The following is an 8197-nucleotide window of genomic DNA, read 5'->3' on the forward strand; positions in this document are numbered from 1 at the left end:
TTTTTTTTTTCTTTTGTTTTTTACTATAGACGTCGTATCTATGATCCGAAAGTCTACATGTATAATTGGCAATATTTATGAATATATGGAGCAGTGATGTAGTCGCAAGAAAACTCACAACCAAAACCTTAATAGGATCTATGAAACAATTTAAGAAACCATATTGAAATATTCAAGACCTCTTATTAAAATATTAAAACAAGTACAATGATACGAAAAAGTCGTATTGCACTTTTGTTGAGGACTATGCATTCAAAACAGACACAGAGTTGTGCGATATTGCAAAAGTCTTAGTTCTTTCTTGGGCAGCTGCTGCTGGGAAGAGAATTCACTCCAATTTCTCTTATACAGTGCTTAATTGGGATACAATTTTCCATTGATTATATTCTTGTTCTCCAATTTCTCTTATACAGTGCTTAATTGGGATACAATTTTCCATTGATTATATTCTTGTTCTCTGTCACTGCTACAGCTTGTAGCTTTTCTGTACATTCTTTTTAATCTAATAAAATTCCTCTTTTCCAATCAAAAAAAAAAGTACAATGATATGAAGAAACCCTAACTCGGGGAGCAAATAATTTTCTCTCCTAAAATTCTTTCCCTAAGCTCACCTAAAAAGATCTCTCCTTTTACAAAGGCGCTCTGCTTCTTATATAGGAGTTTACATAGTGAAGGGCAACTAATAAAATCCCTAATTTCGGGTTCTGACGTGCGTCAATGTCGCACAAGAGTTTATCATTGTCGCACAATTTCTTTACTGTCGCATAGGTCTTCACATCTTTCTCGTGATCTGGTTACGTCATCTGATTCGTCATCTTGGATATAACGTGTGCGGTCGTGTTTGCTTAATGCTTATAGAGTTACTTCGTACATAAAACGAGTGTGCGATATTTTGTACCCACAAGTGACGTGACCGTGTGATCAAGTATAGTGTCAAACACTTTCCTGGCTCCCTCTCCATCTTTCTCCATTTCATACCAATCTTCTTTGACTCAAGAATTTGCATTCTTTAGGTCGGAGAATTCAATGCATATCATGACTAATCATTCTTAGCTAGAACACAAACTACTTGGTCAATTTTGACAAGCTCACAACTGGACCTAACACGTATGTGTATTCTCATGTCACGGTCACGGGGGTTCTATGTCAAGTCAAATCTTTGAAAAATTCTGTAAAATTTCATATAGAGCAATGCCTACTGGCAAGCTCTGTGTATTATGTTGTTATCGAACTCAACCACTCTGAATGCAAACCCAAGGCAGCATAAAGAAAATAATGGTAGTCTCACAAGTTCATTATCATCTTCTTGTTCTTATTTCCATTAGTATCGCACGGTTGTCATGATCAATGTGTACACATATATCTCACTATCAGACACGTGTATATAAAGAGGTACGTGGAAAGCATGCAGGCCAAAAACATCAAAACATGATAGGTCACGAAACACCAAATAAAGTCCGAGGAGTTACTTTATCTCATCCCCAAAAGAGAAGCCAAGATCAACGGTGGAGAGAAAGTTAGCTGACACGGACTGACAGGGGCAGAAGACACTTGTCTGACACGAGCAGACCCCTCAACTACCCACATTAAACACTCCGAGCAGTGTACGTGTCGAACAACCTGTGGAACGAGCGAGGATGCCTCTGCGGGATCAAGGGGGAAACGCAGACCTCCGCGCGATGGACGCAAGGACACAAGAAGATAAGGTTCCAACGGTCTTCAGAGATGGGTCCCACGTTCTAACCTTATAAATACCCAATCTCCACCAAGAGGAAAGGGGATCGAAAACATCAGGAAGGGAAGGAGAGAGAGAGAGAGGGAAATAGCAAAGGTAAGTTAATCCCTGAGAGGAGAGAAACATGTAAACCCCAAAAATCATTCAACTATTCGTGTAACCGTGAAGAATATAGTAGAACAACAAATCCCGTGGATGTAGGCCTTAGTGCTGAACCACGTAAACCATGGTCTTATTTACATTTCAGCACTTTACATTCATTTAGCTCCGCACGTGTTTGCTTATATGTTTTGTTTTCCTTAATACTTATATCCCATGCACAAACGCCACGCCTGGAGTGGTTGGATGAGGCCATGATAAACCCGAAGGTTTTGAGCCAATGAATCAACACCAGGGTACCATCATCATAATCTCCCTAGATGTTAAAGATTGATTGTGAGCGTTCGGACACGCGCGCGGTTCGTGTGCCCACAATTTGGCGCTAGAAACAGGGACTTCGTCCCGGTAAAAGATTTATCTTGTCCTGTGATTTCATTTTAATTTGGCATATGATTGCTCTGATTTTATCAGCTCGAACCGTATAGATCATTCGTCAACTATATTATGTTCAAAAACCCACCTTTGGTCTTCGATAAGAGTTATTGTTCTAAGCGGGTTATTGTTCTAATCCATCGGATTTACAATTTTCGTAGTTTTTATACTAAGGATCGCTTTTAATAAAACTCTAACCCGTAGTTTATAGCCTGCGGGTATTAATTCCCTCTTGAAAAATTGTATTTCGACAACTAACCCGCTTCACGCGGATATTCCCGTTTCTGTTGTTTGAAATAACTTATGCAGAGAGAACGTGTTGCGAGTAAAGAAGGCAAGTTTACGGGAGATTTCAGTATCAACAAAAGGTCACGTGATGGAAAGGACGCAGGAAACAGGAAAATCCAAAGCTTTGTCAAAAGAAACGCCCAGGACAACCCCGATCATCACCCGAAGCAAGCAGAAAGGAGATAAAGCTAAAGTGACCAATCGAAGGCAAGATACTGCAGAAATCACTTCACCCATGAACGCTAATTCAGTTGCAGTGGCGGCTCTCAGAGCAGCAACGATAAAGTACGGGGAGGCTGCGGTAGTTCCGAAGGCTGCGGAGGCTAGCAATACCTTCGCCATGAGTCAACTTAATCAACCAAGAGAAAGGGTGGATGAATCCAGAACATTCCAACCCGCTCACCTGCTAACCTTTGGAATGCCACTAACAAATAATCAGAATCAAACCATACCGGCGGCTCTGGCACCGCAGAGGGGCGCTCACTCCAATTTGGAAACACCAGCAACCGAAGCTGAACCCCTGCCACCTTTAGTACAGACCATGGAGGAGGGAGGCACCACGGCTGTAGCGGCACGCGCTGGGACTCCCAATCAGGGGTCCAACCAATCACACCGACTAATGGCTGAGCTAGAGGAACTGAGGAAGAACCAGCAGGTTTACGCAGAAGCTGTAGCTCTGTTGGCCAGAGAAAATCAAGATTTAAAGGAGCGGATTGCTCTAAGCATGAAGACCAGCCAACAACTTGATGAAGCAAGCTCCAAAGCACCAGAGCCAAACCAAGACTGTAGAGTCGTCCTAGCGGCCAATGAAGACGTGACAAGGAGACGTAGCGTATCCGACCCGGATTATGACGATGGAGAGTCAGACGGTGATGAGCTGAAGAATTTAGAGCACCAACGCGCAATGGAGGAACTACGAGATGAGATGATGGCAGAGATCAGGCAATTAAAAAATAAACAAGGTGGGGGAAGGTTAGAGGAGGTCATGAGAGAAGCTAACTCCACGCCCCTAACGCATCGCTTGGCCAACACCCCTATTCCACTGAAATTCCCTGTCCCGACGTTCGAATGCTATGATGGATCCAGCGACCCTGCTGCACATGTTCGGTACTACAACCGTGTCTTAGCTAGATGGGGTCAGAACGACGCCGTACTCTGTAGATACTTCCCTTCAAGCTTGAAGGGATCGGCGTTATCATGGTTTGATAATCTGCCACCAAACTCCATCCACTCATATGACTAACTCGCAGAGAAATTCTTAAGAACATACATGTACAACAAGACTGTAAACACCGGGATGGATAAGCTCTTTTCACTAGCAATTGGCTACAAGGAAACCACGAGGGAGTACACAAACAGATGGCATAAGATCTGCCAAGCCATAGGGAGCGTGGACCCAGTGGTAAGCATCAACTGCTATAAATGGGGCTTAGACCGAATGAGTCCCCTATTTGTTGAAATTCACGGGAGCGTGCCCAAGACAGAAGGAGATCTCCGAATAATTATCGAGAAACACGCTCGACTTGAAGAAATTCAACGGGAAAACCCGAGGGCATATCCGCAGAGGTCTCACCGCACCAATTCAGCGGAACAAACCAATGGGGCCAAAAGGGGTTACTCGGATGAGAGACCTCACGAAGATAGGAAGGAACGGAGGGTTGAACGAAGTACAGGCGACCGAAAATTCGAAGATCAGGTTTACACGAAACTGAACGCTAGCTATGCTTGTATCCTACGAGAAATCAAAGGGAGGGAAAACTTAGAGTGGCCATGGTCTAAGGGAAAGCATCCCCCGAGATCTGAGAAGTCTAAAGATTACTGTGAGTATCACTGTTTCAACGGACACCAGACCGAAAAATGCAAGAACCTTAAAATAATGATCCAAAAATTAATTGATGCGGGAGAACTCAAGCATTACATACGAAAGGAGGTTACCGAGGACAGATCCAAACGAACCAAACTAGTCCAACTTCCGGAAGAAAACCGAACAATCAACACCATCTCGTGTTCCGAAGCCACAGGACCCTCACTCACAGCGCAGATTGGAAAAAGGTTACGAAAGCAGTTCGAAGACCGCTGCGAGTTATATAAGGTCGATGGGATAGCGGTGGACGAACACGAAGAATGGATGGAATCTCCTATCATCTTCGATGCCGAGGATATCGAAGAAGATATGGAAGACCATAACGATCCCTTGGTCCTAACATTACCAGTAGCTGGATGTAACCTCAAAAAGATCCTCATAGACGGGGGAAGCTCTGTAAATGTCCTATTCTATGATGCATTCAAACGGATGAAGCTCCAGGATGAACAGTTGATGACCTCTTATCACACCATCTACGGATTCAATGGAGCAGCCACGAAGCCCTTGGGAGACATCGTGTTACAGGTCAACGCAGGGCCCATGAAACTGGATACCCGATTCAGTGTGGTGGACACCCCTTCCCCCTACAACGCCATTATTGGACGACAATGGGTGCACAAGCTCAAAGGATTTGCGGCAACATACCACCAATATCTCAGATTTCCAACACCTGAGGGAGTAATGGAAATCAAGGGAGATCGGATCACTACGCGAGAGTGCCAGGCCACTCAGGATCATATCAACAACGAGCAAGAAGAGCAGCGAAAAATCCGAAGAGTAAAAAATCAAGAAACCGCGAAAGAGAAGGCCATAAACCTGTTCCTCAAGGAAACTACAGGGAAGGGCTTGACGAAAGATGATAATGTCCTAAGCACAGAAACAAGTACTTCAACAACCAGCGAAGAACAGAAACACGCTAAATAGCAATTAAAGAACGTCCCAGTCCTTGGAAACCCGAAGCCTGTGTTCACACCAGTGGTGCCCGTAAAGGAAATCAACATAGGAACGGAAGAAAACCCGAAGATGATCAAAATCGGGACCATAATGGACGAAGGAAGGGAACATTCCTTAACCAAATTACTTGAGGAATACGCGGATGTGTTCGCCTGGAAGCTAGGAGATATGCCGGGGATTGACCCAAAAGTAATCCAACATGAACTACGCATCAAACCGGGCACACCCCCGTTCAGTCAGAAAATACGAAAAGTGGCTCCAGAATATCATGAGGCGGTAGAAACAGAACTTCGGAAGCTACTAGATGCAGGATTTATCAAGGAAGTCAAATACCCTACCTGGATCTCCAACATGGTCATTGTTCCTAAGAAAAATGGAGGGGTTATAATATGCATCGACTTTACTAATCTCAACAAGGCATGTCCAAAGGACAGCTATCCCCTGCCGAGCATAGATCAACTGGTTGAAGCAGTTGAAGGGTACAAAGAGCTGTCATTCATGGACGGATATTCTGGTTACAACCAAGTAGCCCTGGCAGAAGAAGATCAGCCACACACAGCGTTCTATACCCCACATGGCCTTTATTGCTATACCAGAATGCCTTTCGGGCTCCGAAACGCAGGGGCAACATACCAGAGGATGGTCGATGCTATCTTCAAGCCATGGATTGGAGGAACCCTAGAAGTCTACGTGGACGACATGCTCGTCAAAAGCAAGCTGCGTAAAAATCACCACCAGGACCTGAGGAATATCTTCGAAGCAATGAGACAGCATCACATGAAAGTGAATCCGGAAAAATGTACTTTCGGTGTCACCTCGGGGAAGTTCCTCGGGTATCTGGTGACGAAAAGGGGCATCGAGGTAGACCCAGCTAAGATTCAAGCCATAGTAGAGATGTCGTCCCCAAAGAATCTGAAGGAAGTGCAGAAGCTCAATGGGTCCATAGCAGCGTTGGGCAGATTTATTGCACGGTCCTCGGACAAATGCAAACATTTCTTCAATATTCTTAAAAAAGGGAGCAGGTTCGAATGGACCGATGAATGCGAGGAAGCATTCCAAAAAATCAAAGAACATCTAGCTTCAATCCCAATCCTGCAGAAACCAGACCCTGATGAAGTTTTGGCACTGTACATAGCAGCAACAGAGGACGCAGTCAGCGCGGTATTAGTCAAGACCAATACAAAGGTAGAACAGCCTATCTATTACGTCAGCAAGACACTCAATTCCGCGGAAAGAAATTATACTAAGATTGAACAACTCATCCTCGCACTGGTATGGGCTACCCAAAAACTGAGAACCTACTTCCTAACTCACCTTATCAGGGTACCATGCAAAGCACCATTGGAAGCAGTCCTCAAAAGCACGGGAAAAGTGGGCCGAATAGCCAAATGGAACACCCATCTGGACCAATTCAACATCATTCATGAAATTCAACATTCTCAGAAGTCCCAAGTGCTGGCAGATTTCTTAGCAGACCTCCCCCTAGACAACGACGAAGAGATTAAGGGAATACCAGAAGCCGAGAAAGAAATCAAGGATCCAATGGATATCCTCGAACCTGCGAGTCATAGACAATGGGAAGTCTTTGTCGACGGATCTAAAAATAAGGAAGGAGCAGGAATAGGTATTGTCATTATCACCCCAACTGGAGAAAGGATTATACAGGCACTTAGATTGGAATTCAAAGAGCATACCAATAACATTGTTGAATACGAAGCTGTCGTACATGCCCTACGTATAATAATAGAGATGGGGGTAACCGATGTAAGGCTGACAAGTGATTCGCAACTTGTCATACGGTAAATTGGGCTCGAGTATAATGTGTACGATGACACTCTTTCAGCTTATATGGCCTTGGTCCAAACATTGGCATCACAAATCCCGAACATTAAGTTCCGGCACTTATGCAGAAGAGACCTCAGGCACGCGGATGCCCTAGCATATATATCATCCATGCTGAGGGATAAAAATGCCGAAGGTATTAAAATAGCGAGGGTATAAGAGCCTTCGATTGCATCTCAATTCTCCTTCGCTACCAATCAAGATGTGATGGAAGAAAATATCGAAGACTAGGTAGGAGAAGACATCCATAATGACTTTGATGAAGAAGACATCCTGTCAAGAGCAAATCAAGACGAAGACTTCAGCAACGAAGATGACTGGAGGGTGACAATACAGGCCTTTCTCGAAAAAGGAAGCTTACCTGCGGATCGGAAACTAGCTAGGAAGATGCTCTCCAAAGTGGGAAGATATGATCTTCGGGAGGGGGTCCTGTATAGAAAATCCTTCCTTGGACCATTACTACGCTGCTTGTCCCGGAAAGAGGGGCATCGAATTCTAAATGATATCCACTATGGTGACGCGGGGAATCATAGCGGCATGAGATCACTGGCTGACAAGGCAAAAACGCAAGGATATTACTGGCCGACCATGATACAAGATGCTGCGAGGATGTCCCGACGATGTGAAGAATGTCAGCGCTTCGCGAAAAAAATCCACGCGCCAGCAACAAGGTTAAACTCTGTTCATAGCCCGTGGCCATTTGCAAAATGGGGCGTAGACATCGTCGGGCCTTTCATCGAAGGATCAGGGAAGAGACGATTTTTGATAGTAGCCACGGACTACTTTAGTAAATGGGTGGAGGCTAAGGCCTTGGCCAGGATCAGAGACGCGGATGTGTTCACTTTCATATTCCAGAACATCATTTGCAGATTTGGTATACCTGCGGAAATTGTATCTGATAACGGTAAGCAATTACAGGGAAAAAATATAGACATGCTCTTCGACACCTTCAAAATAAGAAAGAACAAGTCCACCCCCTTATA

The sequence above is a fragment of the Papaver somniferum genome, unplaced genomic scaffold, assembly GCF_003573695.1.
Source record: "Papaver somniferum cultivar HN1 unplaced genomic scaffold, ASM357369v1 unplaced-scaffold_114, whole genome shotgun sequence".
In the NCBI taxonomy this organism is placed as follows: Eukaryota; Viridiplantae; Streptophyta; class Magnoliopsida; order Ranunculales; family Papaveraceae; genus Papaver; species Papaver somniferum.